General features: G+C 46.4%; 1 non-coding gene across 1 annotated transcript; it reads right to left on the reverse strand.

Moving 5' to 3' along the window:
- Positions 1-15,696: 15,696 nt before the first annotated feature.
- On the reverse strand, positions 15,697-15,768 carry trnaw-cca (transfer RNA tryptophan (anticodon CCA)). The gene has a single exon. It is a non-coding gene; the product is annotated as a tRNA-Trp (tRNA).
- Between the last annotated feature and the right edge of the window lie 555 nt (positions 15,769-16,323).

Below are 16,323 nucleotides of genomic sequence, written 5' to 3' on the forward strand. Positions count from 1 at the left end.
GAGCTCAGTTACACAGCAGAAAGCTCAGTTACACAGCAGAGAGCGCAGTTACTCAGCAGAGAGCACAGTTACGCAGCAGAGAGCACAGTTACGCAGCAGAGAGCACCGTTACGCAGTAGAGAGCTCAGTTACACAGCAGAGAGCACAATTATACAACAGAGAGCTCAGGTACGCAGCAGAGAGCACAGTTACGCAGCAGAGAGCTCAGTTACACAGCAGAGAGCACAGTTACACAGCAGAGAGCTCAGTTATGCAGCAGAGAGTACAGTTACACAGCAGAGAGCTCAGTTACTCAGCAGAGAGCACAGTTACTCGGCAGAGAGCTCAGTTACACAGCAGAGAGCTTAGTTACACAGCAGAGGGCACAGTTACACAGCAGAGAGCACAGTTACACAGCAGAGAGCACAGTTACACAGCACAGAGCACAGTTACACAGCAGAGAGCACAGTTACGCAGCAGAGAGCACAGTTACGCAGCAGAGAGCACAGTTACGCAGCAGAATGCACAATTATACAGCAGAAAGCTCAGTTACACAGCAGAGCGCTCAGTTACTCAGCAGAGAGCACAGTTAGGCAGCAGAGAGCACAATTATACAGCAGAGAGCGCAGTTACACAGCAGAGAGCACAGTTACACAGCAGAGAGCGCAGTTACTCAGCAGAGAGCTCAGTTACACAGCAGAGAGCGCAGTTATTCACCAGAGAGCGCAATTACTCAGCAGAGAGCTCAGTTACACAGCAGAGAGCACAGTTACACAGCAGAGAGCACAGTTACTCAGCAGAGCTCAGTTACACAGCAGAGAGCACAGTTACATAGCAGAGAGCGCAGTTACTCAGCAGAGAGCTCAGTTACACAGCAGACAGCATAGTTACTCAGCAGAGAGCTCAGTTACACAGCAGAAAGCACAGTTACACAGCAGAGAGCGCAGTTACTCAGCAGAGAGCGCAGTTACTCAGCAGAGAGCTCAGTTACACAGCAGAAAGCTCAGTTACACAGCAGAGAGCGCAGTTACTCAGCAGAGAGCACAGTTACGCAGCAGAGAGCACAGTTACGCAGCAGAGAGCACAGTTACACAGCAGAGAGCTCAGTTACACAGCAGAGAGCACAGTTACACAGCAGAGAACTCAGTTACACAGCAGAGAGCACAGTTACGCAGCAGAGAGCTCAGTTACACAGCAGTGAGCACAATTATACAGCAGAGAGCTCAGTTCCGCAGCAGAGAGCAGTTACGCAGCAGAGAGCTCAGTTACACAGCAGAGAGCACAGTTACACAGCAGAGAGCCCAGTTACGCAGCAGAGAGCACAGTTACGCAGCAGAGAGCACAGTTACGCAGCAGAGAGCTCAGTTACGCAGCAGAGAGCACAGTTACGCAGGAGAAAGCTCAGTTACACAGCAGAGAGCACAATTATACAGCAGAGAGCTCAGTTACGCAGCAAAGAGCACAGTTACGCAGCAGAGAGCTCAGTTACTCAGCAGAGAGTACAGTTACGCAGCAGAGAGCTCAGTTACGCAGCAGAGAGCACAGTTACACAGCAGAGAGCTCAGTTACGCAGCAGAGAGCACAGTTACGCAGCAGAGAGCTCAGTTACACAGCAGAGAGCACAGTTACACAGCAGAGAGCTCAGTTACGCAGCAGAGAGCACAGTTACTCAGCAGAGAGCTCAGTTACGCAGCAGAGAGCACAGTTACGCAGCAGAGAGCTCAGTTACGCAGCAGAGAGCACAGTTACGCAGCAGAGAGCTCAGTTGCACAACAGAGAGCACAGTTACGCAGCAGAGAGCTCAGTTACACAGCAGAAAGCACAGTTACACCGCAGGGAGCACAGTTACACAGCATAAATACATTTAATTGCCTATCTTTGTGCAACAGAAAACCCCGTTTTCCTAAATAACCAGTTTGTCCATCTCAGTATCTTGCTGGTTTGCACTGCACCTCTGCTGTGTGTCATTGTGTGTGTGTGTCCTGATATTCTCTTCCTGCTTTTCTGTGTGTCTTTCTCTGTCTGTTACAGCCGTGCTGAAGTTCCGTGTTATTGTCCAGCCAAAGTGAGCTTCACAACACTTGGGTTTTCGTTTAAAAAAATAGTTATCTGGCTGCCTCAGAGCAGTAATTGCGAACACGGCGGACCTAAGGAGCGGAGTGGCGCAGCGGAAGCGTGCTGGGCCCATAACCCATAAACCAACCTCTGCTGTTTATATTCTCACTCACACCAAAAGTAAACATGTCGCTATCACAGTGCATCCGCCTTTTCTTTTCAGTAAATTAGTATCAAAGTGTTGCTTCCAGTTTGATCCGGACATTTGTCATTTCACATCACTGCGAAGCTCAAAGTAACGAAATCGGGAAACTCTTCAATTGACTCTCTCTGAGGGAAACAGACAATATCTGCTGTGGTGTGTGAGTTTTATTGGTGCCAATATCACATCTCCACTGACTGAAATGGGTTATGTTTTATTAACACAGTCATATCATTTGATAAAGATAGAACCAGGAGTTTTCCAATGTTTCCAATTCCTTTAACATAGCGAAGGGGAAATGTTTATATAATAACTTCCAGGAATACCCCACAGAGGGTATAAGGACAAGGTAAGGGCAGCACGGTAGCATAGTGGAATTGATTTGACAAAACATTGAATTTTGGACACTAAAGGCAGTTCATTATGGCCAATCCACCTAACCTGCACATCTCTGGACTGTGGGAGGAAACCAGAGCACCCGGAGGAAACCCATGCAGACGCGGGGAGGATGTGCAGACTCCGCACAGACAGTGACCCAAGCTGGGAATCGAAACTGGGCTCTTGGAGCTGTGAAGTATTTGTGCTATCCACAATGCTACCGTGCTGCCCTATATAGTTTTTTGAAGAATAAAGGGATTAATTGTTATGGTGTTCGGGCCGGACAGTGGAGCTGAGTCCACAAAAGATCAGCCATGATCTCATTGAATGGTGGAGCAGGCACGAGGGGCCAGGGGCTAGCTCCTGCTCCTAGTTCTTATGTTCTTATGTTCAGTCTGACTTAACATTTTAGGCACCATCACTTGCAGAATTTGCACAGCTGTCCGCGCTGCACACTCTGCTTGTTCATTACCAACGTCAACTGGGGTCGGAAATATCCGCGGGCACAAGGAGGGCCTGCAGTAGGTCATTAACTAAACCCCGGTGGGATATTACCGTGCCGGCCGAGATAAGGAATCACCTATTCTTCCAGAGCTGTGGGTTTGCTGTAGTCGAGTGTTAATCGTTTCAGGGACCTCAAAATATTTTATGTAAGTGCCGTCTGGCGTGACTTGAAGTGCGTACTCTGTTGGACCTGAATGATCCACTGTCCTCCTTACCATAGGCCCCAGATCCTTGGCATGGTACTGGTCGTGGACCTGACGTGTAATATGAGGGCCCACAGAAGCTGACTGTGGCCATAAATGTGGTGGTATTGTAACAAAATCGGCTGTACCTTCTTTTCCCGTGACTGTGGCTGCAACCTTGACTGGCCGTTCGGTCCCAATTAACGGCCGGTATTTGTCCTCCAACTCCCTGTTTTTTCCGGTTCTGTCATAGACCAGGGTAACGTGGTGCAGTGAATGTTCAATGTCTAACGTCCACCACTGGGGAGTGATAGAAATATAGCACTGTTGTCTCATCCTCCATGATTGAACCGTTACCCCTTCGTCTCCGCACTCTAGCTGTAGCTGGAAGATACACAGTAAATCTCGGGCCAACAAGTTACAGTACAATCCAGTAGTCACCACAAACTGATGATCCGCAGACTTATTCTCATAAGTGGCTGTCACAGGTTCAGAAATAGGATACTCGCACACCTGTCCTTGAAACCTCGAGAAATGCTGGGTGTGGTCGGATAGTGGTAGTCGAAGTTCTGATTGCACCGAAGACATGGCTTCTCCAGTGTCGATTACAAATGGGCAGTGTTGATATCCTATCTGCAGAGAAATAATAGGTTCCCTGTCCGATTGGAGAGCCGTTATGACTAAATTAGCTAGTCAATCTTTGGTTGGGAAAAGGTTTGCCTGGGAGAAGTCAGTGTACCTCGTCTGTCCTCCCCTTGGTTGGTACCCCCTCATTTGGGTCGGGTAGTCTCATTCTGCTGCCCGTCTTTTAAAGGGGCATTCCTGTTGCCAGTGATCTGCACAGCCGCAATTAAGACATGCATTGTTCCCTCTATATCTGCCTCGTCCTCTTTTCCCAGTAGACCAATGGCCCCTCAGAGGGGGCGGCAGTTGTGAAGCTGTTGGTGCATACGTTGGGCCATACAGAGGAGCTGAGGGTCCATTTGGGTGGGTTTGATATCCTACCCCATGTTGATCCACCCACCCAAGGTCACAATATTGGGGTTCCAGCTGGTAAGCCACCGTATCTGCCGCTGGTTGGGGTCTCAGATCATCCTTTTTCATTACATACTCAGTCTTAATAAGAACATAAGAACTTGGAACAGGAGTAGGCCAACTGGCCCCTCGAGCCTGTTCTGCCATTTATTGAGATCATGGCTGATCTTTGTGGACTCAGCTACACTCTCCGGCCCGTACACCATATCCCCGAAACCCTTTATTCTTTAGAAAGGCATCTATCTTTTTCTTAAAAACGTTTAAAGAAGGAGCCTCAACTGCTTCACTTTGCAAGGAATTCCAGAGATTCACAACCCTTTGGGTGAAGAAGTTCCTCCTACACTCCGTCCTAAATCTACCTCCCCTTATTTTGAGGCTATGCCCCCTAGTTCTGCTTTCCCCGACCAGTGGAAACAACCTGCCCACATCTATCCTATCTATTCCCTTCATAATTTTATATGTCTCAATTAGATCCCCACCCCCCCCCCCCGCATTGTTCTAAACTCCAATGAGTACAGTCCCAGTTTACTCAATCTCTCATCATAATCTAATACCCTCAACTCTGGGATCAACCTATTGAATCTCCTCTGCACTCCCTCCAGTGCCAATATGTCCTTTCTCAGGTAAGGAGACCAAAACTGAACACAATACTCCAGATGTGGCCTCACCAACACCCGATACAATTGCAGCATAACCTCACTAGTCTTGAACTCCATCCCTCTAGCAATGAAAGACAAAACTCGATTAGCCTTCTTAAGCACCTGTTGCACCTGCACACCAACTTTTTGCGACTCGTGCACCAACACACCCAGGTCCCTCTGCAGAGCAGCATGTTTTAACATCTTACCGTTTAAATAATAATCCATTCTGCTGTTATTCCTCCCAAAATGGATAGCCTCACACTTGGCAACATTGAATTCCTTCTGCCAGACCCAACCCATTCACCTAACCGATCCAAATCCTTCTGCAGACTTCCGGTATCCTCTGCCCTTTTTGCTTTACCACTCATCTTAGTGTCGTCTGCAAACTTTGACACATTTCACTTGGTCCCCAACTCCAAATCGTCTCTGTAAATTGTGAACAACTGCGGGCCCAACACTGACCCTTGAGGGACCCCACTAGTTACAGGTTGCCAACCAGAGAAACACCCATTTATCCCCACTCTCTGCTTTCTGTTAGTTAACAAATCCTCTACCCATGCTACCACTTTACCCTCAATGCCATGCATCTTTAGTTTGTAACTGAGCATCCTTCCTGGCCTACACCCTCCTTCCAATAACATCTGACCGCCCTGACCATCTGAGAAGGGTCATTCTCTGAATAATTCATGTTATTACATTTCACGGCAGCAGCCACGGAAGGTGCTAGGCAATGCATTAACATAGCACAATATTGAGGGGAATTCTGACCATTTTGGTACGGCAAGTTGCCTGACTGCCCACGGTAGATTTCATTAAAACGTTCCAGAAATTCCTCTGGCTCTTCAGTCTTTTTAGGTTTGAGGTCTAAGATAGCAGAAATGTTTATGGGCTTTTGTAATGTGACATTCAATGCATTCATGATTTGTGCCCGTCTATCATCGTCCAAAGCATGGGCTTGCTGAAGTGCGGCGTGGCTAGCATAATTCAAGTGATTGAGATGATTGCTGTACTCTGCTGGGGTTAAACCCTGCTGGACTAGGGCCCAGATGTCCCTAGAATCAGCTTGATAAACTGAAATGGTAGTTCTCAGATAATCCACGAAAGCAGCAGGAGATTTCTTCCTGTCTGGGATTGCAGCCAGAATAGCCATCATCTCACTGGGTCTCCATGGGAAATAAACGTCTATCGTGGGCTGGGCGGCCGCCGTTGCAGCATCAGGGTTTGGTATTTTCCGAATCGGCAACTGTCTTAGAGTCTCACTAGCGGGCGCTCTAGCGGATTCCTCTGGCTCTTCAAAGACTTCGACGTCCTTCCCTGCGACTACGGGGAGCTCCAGCTTCTCAGAACCATTCCCATCCTCTTTCTTTGTTCTCATACTTTTCTGTCCTACCATATCGGTCTTAAGGGATCTAGGTGGTATGCGTGATTGTTTCTGGATATGATCAGGCCTCTCTCTCATCGTCCGAGATCGTGTCATAGACACTAACTGGGCTTGTTGAACACAGCTCCCCTTCTCTAACAGACGGTGAAGATGCTGAATTAGGACGCAAGCTATCAACCGAAGGGGTTGGAGAGGCTGACATGATTTGAATCTGGGGAGCAGTGACTGGATATAAATTATGATACCCTGCTGGTTCCTGAATTAGTGCAGACAATGCTACTGGTGCAGTCGGGACTCTACCCGACATGGTCCGATTTTCTAGGTGCTCATCTGCTTCTGGCAATGCAAGGACAGCCATTGAACTACGTAGCTCTTTTTTTTTTCTCGAGTCCACCCTCTCTTTACTTGCGCGTTTTTTGAATGCACACTCCTTTTTCAAGATCTCCAGAGTTTTCTGGTTCCCCTTTCACTTATTGGAATCCCCATTTTACGGGCATTTTCTTGCCAATTTAAAAACATGATCTTATCCCTCTCATGTTGACAATATTGTCTCCATAATCTAATTAACTCTTTAGCTTTCATACTTTGGCTATCTTTTTTTAAAATAAAATTATTTGCCTATTTATGACCAATGGCAATTTCTGCTACTTGGCAAAATTATTTAAAAGGTTTTAACAGTGTTCTTTTAAAACTTAAAATGTTTGAAAATTCAAATTGAATTACTGCAACCTGCAAGCTTAGCTCTGATCACAACACAGAACTGAATTTACGATTTGCTTAACACAAACTTGTATAACTTTTACAACTTAATTAATTCTTTATCTTAACATTTTTTCTTTTAACAGGTTTTTCTTACCATAAGACATAGGAGTGGAAGTAAGGCCATTCGGCCCATCGAGTCCACTCCACCATTCAATCATGGCTGATTTCAACTCCATTTACCTGCTCTCTCTCCATAGCCCTTAATTCCTCGAGAAATCAAGAATTTATCAACTTCTGTCTTAAAGACACTCAACGTCCCGACCTCCACCGTCCTCTGTGGCAATGAATTCCACAGACCCACCACTCTCTGGCTGAAGAAATTTCTCCTCATCTCTGTTCTAAAGTGAGTCCCTTTTATTCTCAGGCTGTGCCCCCGGGTCCTAGTCTCCCCTGCTAATGGAAACAACTTCCCTCCGTCCACCGTATCGAAGCCATTCATTATCTTGTAAGTTTCTATTAGATTTCCCCTCAACCTTCTAAACTCCAATGAATATAATCCCAGGATCCTCAGACGTTCATCGTATGTTAGGCCTACCATTCCTGGGATCATCCGTGTGAATCTCAGCTGGACGCGCTCCAGTGCCAGTATGTCCTTCCTGAGGTGTCGTGCCCAAAATTGCTCACAGTATTCTAAATGGGGGCCTAACTAATGCTTTATAAAGCTTCAGAAGTACATCCCTGCTTTTATATTCCAAGCCTCTTGACATGAATGACAACATTGCATTTGCTTTCTTAATTACGGACTCAACCTGCAAGTTTACCTTTAGAGAATCCTGGATTAGGACTCCCAAGTCCCTTTGCAGTTCAGCATTATGAATTTTGTCACCGTTTAGAAAATAGTCCACTCCTCTATCCTTTTTTCCAAAGTGCAAGACCTCGCACATGCCCACGTTGAATTTCATCAGCCATTTCTTGGACCACTCTCCTAAACTGTCTAAATCTTTCTGAAGCCTCCCCACCTCCTCCATACTACCTGTCCCTCCACCTATCTTTGTATCATCGGCAAACTTAGCCAGAATGCCCCGAGTCCCGTCTTCTAGATCGTTAATTTATAAAGAGAACAGCTGTGGCCCCAACACTGAACCCTGCGGGACACCACTCGTCATTGTGGTTGCCATTCCGAAAAAGAACCTTTTATCCCAACTCTCTGCCTTCTGCCTGACAGCCAATCGTCAATCCATGTTAGTACCTTGCCTCGAATACCATGGGCCCTTATTTTACTCAGCAGTCTCCCGTGAGGCACCTTATCAAAGGCGTTTTGGAAGTCAAGATAGATAACATCCATTGGCTCTCCTTGGTCTAACCTATTTGTTATGTCTTCAAAGAACTCTAACAGGTTTGTCAGGCACGACCTCCCCTTACTAAATCCATGCTGACTTGTCCTAATCCGACCATGCACTTCCAAGAATTTAGAAATCTCATCCTTAACAATGGATTCTAGAATCTTGCCAACAACCGAGGTTAGGCTAATTGGCCTATAATTTTCCATCTTTTTCCTTGTTCCCTTCTTGAACAGTGGGGTTACAACAGCGATTTTCCAATCCTCTGGGACTTTCCCTGACTCCAGTGACTTTTGAAACATCATCACCAACGCCTCCACTATTTCTTCAGCTATCTCCTTTAGAACTGTAGGATGTAGCCCATCTGGGCCCGGAGATTTATCAATTTTTAGACCTCTTAGTTTCTCTAGCACTTTCTCCTTTGTGATGGCTACCATATTCAACTCTGCCCCCTGACTCTCCGGAATTGTTGGGATATTACTCATGTCTTCTACTGTGAAGACTGACGCAAAGTACTTATTCAGTTCCTCGGCTATTTCCTTGTCTCCCATCACAAAATTACCAGCGTCATTTTGGAGCGGCCCAATGTCAACTTTTGCCTCCCGTTTGTTTTTAATGTATTTAAATAAACTTTTACTATCATTCCTAATGTTACTGGCTAGCCTACCTTCAAATGTGATCCTCTCTTTCCTTATCTATCTCTTTGTTATCCTCTGTTTGTTTTTGTAGCCTTCCCAATCTTCTGACTTCCCACTACTCTTTGCCACATTATAGGCTTCCTCTTCTGCTTTGATGCATTCCCTAACTTCCTTTGTCAACCATGGCTGCCTAATCCCCCCTCTGATAACCTTTCTTTTCTTTGGGATGAACCTTTGTACTGTGTCCTCAATTACTCCCAGAAACTCCTGCCATTGCTGTTCTACTGTCTTTCCCACTAGGCTCTGCTCCCAGTCGATTTTCGTCAGTTCCTCCTCAATGCCCCTGTAGTTACCTTTATTTAACTGTAACACCTTTACATCTGATTCTACCTTCTTTCTTTCAAATTGGAGATTGAATTCGACCATATTATGATCACTGCCTCCTAAGTGCTCCCTTACTTTAAGATCTTTAATCAAGTCTGGCTCATTACATAACACTAAGTCCAGAATGGCCTGTTCCCTCGTGGGCTCCATCACAAGCTGTTCCAAAAAGCCCTCCTGTAAACATTCAATGAATTCCATTTCCTTGGGTCAACTGGCAGTATTATTTACCCAGTCCACCTGCATATTACAGTCCCCCATGATCACTGTGACCTTGCCTTTCTGACATGCACTTTCTATTTCGTGGTGCATCTTGTGCCCCTGGTCCTGACCACTGTTAGGAGGCCTGTACATAACTCCCATTATGGTTTTTTTTGCCTTTGTGGTTCCTCATCTGTACCCACACAGATTCCACATCATCCGACCCCATGTCGTTTAGTGCTATTGATTTAATTTCATTCCTAATTAACAAGGCAACCCCGCCCCCTCTGCCCACATCTCTGTCTTTTCGATAGGTTGTGAATCCCTGGATGTTTAAATGCCAGTCCTGAACCCCCTGCAACCATGTCTCTGTGATGCCTACCACATCATACCTGCCAGTCACAATCTGGGCCACAAGCTCATCTATCTTGTTCCGTACACTGCACACATTTAAATATAGCACCTTTAATTCTCTATTGACCGTCCTTTTTAGTTTTCTTAGTGTGGTGGACCTTGGTTTACTGAGCCTTTCCATACACCGTGTCATATTTTGTGGGATGGGGACTATTGTAACCTTTCCTGAGTTCTGTCTTTTCGTGCTTTTTTGTATTCCTAAGCAGCTACGCTTCCCACTGATTACTTCACCGCTTGGTTCCCTGACTTTTCCTTCCCCGCCAATCTTTAGTTAAATCTATTGACCACCCTATTTACTCTTTTCGCCAGAACACTGGTCCCAGCTCGGTTCAGGTGGAGTCCATCCCAACGGTATAGGTCCCCCCTGTCCCAAAACTGATGCCAGTGTCCCATGAAAAGGAACCCCTCATTCCCACACCACTCTTTCAGCCACGTGTTAACTTCCCTTATTCTTGCCTCCCTATGCCAATTTGCACGTGGCTCGGGCAGTAATCCGGAGATTATGACCTGTTCTTTAATTTGAATCCTGGCTCTTTATAATCTCTAAACAGGTCCTCTTTCCTAGACTTGCCTATGTTGTTGGTACCGACATGGACCACAACAATTGGATCCGCCCCCTCCCTCTCCAGTATCCTTTCAAGCCGGTCAGAGGTGTCCCGCACCCTAGCACCGGGCAGGCAACATACCATGCGGGACTCTTTATCCTGCTCACAAAGGATACTATCAATCCCCCTGATAATAGAATCCCCTACAACTACAACTTGCCCATTTACTCCCTCCCCTTGAATGGCCTGCTGAACCATGGTGCCTTGGTCAGCTGATTCATCCTTCCTGCAACCCTGTTCGCCATCCACACAGGGAGCAAGTGCCTCATACCTGTTGGACAGAGTCAAGGGCTGAGGCTCCTGAGTTCCTGACTGCTGGTTCCCTTTACCTGCCTGACTTGCAGTCACACCCTGCTGTCCATGGCCACTAGCAGGATTTAAACTACTTACTCTGACAGGTGTGACTGCCTTCTGAAACACTGTGTCCAGGTAAGTCTCCCCCTCCCGGATGTGCCTCAGTGTTTAAAGCTCAGACTCCAGCTCATCAACTCTGAGCCAGAGCTCTTCGAGCAGCCAACACTTACTGCAGATGTGGTCGCTGCAGCTCGCAATGGGACCTGCCAGCTCCCACATCAAGCAGCTCAAGCACATCACCTGACCAGCCATCACTAATTAATTGATTAGTTTAATTTAAGTTTATGGTGGGGGCAGCTTCAGCCAACATTACAGCTTACATTCACAAAAATGTTGGCTGCTATCAATGAGGAAGCAGTTAGCTGCGGTGATTTATACCGGAGCAAAGTCAACTGTCATCTCCAGATTTACACTTTTTTAAATGGTGTCAGTGAGTTTCTTTAAGTTTCTATTAATTCACAAATTAAATGAGATCAACATTATTTCAAGTAATTCAAACTTAAGATTCTGGCAATTTCAATCAATTGCTTGCTAAAATGATTAACTTATGTAAAAGAGGTGGGGAAATCCACTGGCTTCCTTTACCTTTTAATTACTTCAAAACGTAACTTTGCTGGAGTTTCACTGACTCGAAAGAAAGGTATCCAATTACACCACAAGCTGCAACTTTGCTGGGGTTTCAGTGACTCGAAAGAAAGGTATCCAATTTCACCACAAGCTGCCAGCTATCTCAAGCTGCTGTTAACCCTTTGAGAGACTTCTGCTTTAACTAACATGCAGCATCCAGTTTGTTTTAAAATGTATCTTTTCTCGCCACTACAGTCCAAGGATACAATTTTAGCTTAATGAACGATAGTTTCAAAAACACTCTCGTGAACTAAACCGCCTTTCCAGATGTCCCATCAGTTCATCAAAAACACTCGTAGAACGGAACCATCTTGGCAGATGTCCCATCAGTTCAATTTTCTAATCCCCAGACTGACCTTTGATTTTGTCGAGACGATCTTTCCGTACCAACCGCGAGTGACCAGACAAATCAGACCATCAGAAGGGGGGAAAACAAATGTATGTCATTTTACAGCTACACACATTGTGGGCCCGTTTCCACTTTCCTTGTCGAAAATCAGTCTAATTCTGATGTCGCAGTTGGTCGCTAACCGTCTGGAGAAATCCCGGGTTTCCGGCACCAAATGACAAAACATTGAATTCTTTACCCATTAGTCTGGCCTCAATAAAACTCGAGATGGATTTGTAGGCATAGTATTATTTATTTTTAACCAACTTGCAAGTCTGAATCGCATCACACAAACACAGAACACAAGCTGCCTCCTGGGTCTTCCGAATCGAGTGCTATTGGAGACAAAGGAATCTCTACAAATACATTCAAATGACATCAAGTTTCACATACAGATTCCCATTGGTCATCCTATACCCCTCCTGACCTGGCAATACATCCTAATTGGCTCACTTCTCATTCCTTACCCCTGGATCTCTTGTTACCCAGCTTCATTTTCTCCTCCTCCACCAGACACACCTCCCCCTTTCGTGCCATGCTTTCTGAAATCCTTTGTCTGTGAACTCACTAGGATTAGACTGGCCTACATCTACATTACTGTAACTAATATATTTAAACTAACTATTTTATATCACATTCATCAGCTTCACAGTTCCAGGGTCCCAGGTTCGATTCCCAGCTGGGTCACTGTCTGTGCGGAGTCTGCACATCCTCCCCGTGTCTGCGTGGGTTTCCTCCGGGTGCTCCGGTTTCCTCCCACAGTCCAAAGATGTGCAGGTTAGGTGGATTGGTCATGCTAAATTGCCCTTAGTGTTGGTTGAGTGGGGTTATTGGGTTATGGGGATAGGGTGGTGTGGGCTTGGGTAGGGTGCTCTTTCCAAGAGCCGGTGAAGACTCAATGGGCCGAATGGCCTCCTTCTGCACTGTAAATTCTATAGAGAACAATATCCAATAATAAACCACTACAGAAACCGAGATCACAGTTTCGCCACTCGGACGGATGCGAACAATCCAACCAGACTATTTCGAACAAGCGAAGATTCCTGCCTCCAGCCACCTCACTTTCTCCAGCTCTCTTCCTCAGCTCGAAACACACGAAATCACGCAAACGCCTCCGACCAAATTATTATTGCGATGGTCGGGAATCGACCCTGGATCAACTGCTTGGAAGGCAGCGATGCTCCCCAGTATCCCTCCATCACTGACTGCCGAATGTTGAGTCCTTTTGATGCTTTGCTTTGTTTCGTAAACAACGTCTTACTATGTTTCTGTTATTTCACTCCAATTTAAAATGCTCCTGAATGAAAGTGTCCGTGTCGCACGGCTCCCGGTCAGCCAGGAGATGGCACCAGTCCACAATAAATGTTTTTACTTCTGATGTTCTGTGTGTCATTACAGAGGACTCTTGCTCTGGCCTGAGACCTCACCTTGTCCTTGTGTCCTGATGCTGCCGTTTGCACCCTGGTTAAGTAATCATAGAATGCCTCCAGTGCAGAAGGAGACCATTCGGCCCATCCAGTCTGCACCGACCCTCGGAAAGAGCACCCCAACACGGCCCAATCCCCTAGAACCGTTTGGATACATCAGGTGTCAGTCTCCTCTGGAGACGAGGGTTCAATCCCACTCCTGACATTGACATTGATTCTCAGCTGCGATAAGATGCCAGAGGTCCCGGGTTCAAAAACCCGGATGGTGTCATTGACTGAAATCGGGAGGAGGTTTGAGCTCCCGGGAAGTTATTGCAGCGAATATATCAGTGCAGAACACGTGAAGAAACGGACAGGGTATTTAAAGGTCGTTTGATCATGGTGTGGGATTCTGAATTGATCCTCAAGTAAAAACAGCATCCACGCAGCTGGCTGAATACAATGGTTATTTGTACCTGATAAACCTTTGGTTGCGGGTTGCGGTGGCCGAGTGGTTAAGGGGCCGGATTGCTAATCCATTGGGCTCTCCGTGCTTGGGTTCGAAACCCATCATTGTCGATTTTCCATCCTGCTTTCTCCCAAGTGGGACTCATTTTTCCAAAGTATCTGCAATCACTGATGTGACAATCCAGTCCAAGTTGTGAGGCCGAATTGCATCGAGTTGTGTTGGAAGAGCGAGAATTGAAAATTCAGTCTTGTTCCGATTGAGATGCATTGATCGGGTAGTGAGTTCGGAACCACTCTGTCTATTGGGTCGTGTCAAAGCCAAGCGACATTTCATTGTTCGAGAGAATGAGGAGTTTAGGGAATCTGGATATTTACCCGGCAAAAATCTGCTGGAGGAGGGAATGAGGGGAGTCCAAAAATGTATTCAGAACCTTAATGTAGCGGCGGCAATGCAGATTCACCAGAATGATACAGACATAGAAGGTTTCAAATACGAGAACAGATTAGAATTATAGAATCATAGAATGGTTCCAGCACAGGGTGCGGCCATTCCGCCCACCGTGTCCATGTCAGTCGCCCAGAGCTGGAAAATCTCAGCAGACCTGGCAGCATCTGTGGAGCGGGAAACAGAGAATGGGAAGCAGGGTCAGACTGGACTGGAAACTGTAACTCTGTTTCTCTCTCCACAGATGCTGCCAGACCAGCCGAGTTATCCAACATTGTCTATTTCTGTCGCAGGATTTTATGAAGAATCCCCATAGCGGCCTTGCCTTTGTGCTCGGCGTTTCTATTTATTTATTTAGTTCTGTATAAATTTAGAGTACCCAATTATTTTTTTCCCAATTAAGGGCCAATTTTGCGTGGCCAATCCACATACTTTGCACATCTTTGGGTTGTGGGGGTGAAACCCACGCACACATGGGAAGAATGAGCAAACTCCAGACGGGCAGTGACCCAGGGCCGGGATGACGCTTCTATTTATAAAGACTGGTCCCGTATGGGCACTAAGGGTAATTTGGCCAATCCACCTAATCCACGTCTTTGCACTGTGGGACCCACGCAGGCACGTGCAGAACGTTCAGACTCCGCAGAGAGAGTGAATCGAACATGGGAGCCTGGCGCTGTGAAGCCACCGTGCTAGCCACTTGTGCTACCGTGCTTTGTGCCCAGAGAAGTTATTGCAGCGAATATATCAGTGAAGAACACGTGAAGAAATGAAAACGACATTTTAACACCGTTTCACCATGGTGTGGAACTGATATATCAAATAAAAAACCGCACGCTCGTGCACCCAGGTAACTGGCTGAATGCAATGGTTGTATGCAACCCCGATAAACCTTTGATTTATTTGCTGAACAAGAATTTCCCCATCTCCGCCTTAAACATAATCAATGTCCCGCTTCCGCGGCCTTCTGAGGCAGAGTTCCAAAGTCGCACAACTCTCTGAGAGGGAGAAATTTCCTCATCTCCGTCCGAAAAAGAGCGACGTCCTTGTTTTTAACTGCCCAGTAGTTCTGGTCTCACCCACGAGCAGTGAGATTGAACCAACTGTTTGGGCAGCCCGGTAGCACAGTTGGTTCAATATTCTCAGATAATAATATGGAAGCGGCCAACGTGCGGCTCGAACCCTCGACCCTGGGAGGTAGAGTCCCATGCTCTACCGACTGAGCTATCCGAATGTTTGATGAAACTGCTCAAAAATATAAACTGAGCGGGTAAATCTGAAACATTCGGACAAATTGTGGTTTGAACGGAGTCATTTCGGAAACATTCCCACAGAGAGAAATTCCTGGAACCAGCGGCAGAAAAACTTCCTGAGCCTGACGTGATTTGAACACGCAACCTTCTGATCTGGAGTCAGACGCGCTACCGTTGCGCCACAAGCCCAAGCCCAAGAACTGAGCCTTTCTCCTCATAGATTTATGTTTTATTTACACCCAACCGTGCGAAAGAAACCCAAGGAAGTTATATTGAGGGATACTAAAGGGCCCTGAAGTAAAGCAGCTGTACCACGTGGTTAAGGTGATGCACAATAATCCATTGTGCTCTGTACACGTGGCTTCAAATCCCATCCTCGCCTGTAACGTGTCTCTTGTGTCTCTGTTTGGTCCACTTCATGAGGCTGAAGTGAAGTTGGTGTGATTTTTAGCTTTTGTCGGAGGGCTTGGGCAGTGAATAGTCGAACACTGTCCACATTATTTCACTCCTCGCTGTACTTGCCACTAAATTCCGAGTGAGAAACTTTCTCTTCCTCAGTTTGAAACTCACAAAGAGGTGCAAAAATTCCCAATTTATTATTGCGATGGCCGGGAATCGAACCCGGGTCAACTGCTTGGAAGGCAGCTCTGCTCGCCACTATACCTCCATCACTCACTGATTGGAACGTATCCTTTTGGTTCTTTAGACCAGTTTGATTTACTGTTTCGTAACAAATCCTTACTT

Source organism: Scyliorhinus torazame, chromosome 24, assembly GCF_047496885.1.
Source record: "Scyliorhinus torazame isolate Kashiwa2021f chromosome 24, sScyTor2.1, whole genome shotgun sequence".
NCBI lineage: Eukaryota > Metazoa > Chordata > Chondrichthyes > Carcharhiniformes > Scyliorhinidae > Scyliorhinus > Scyliorhinus torazame.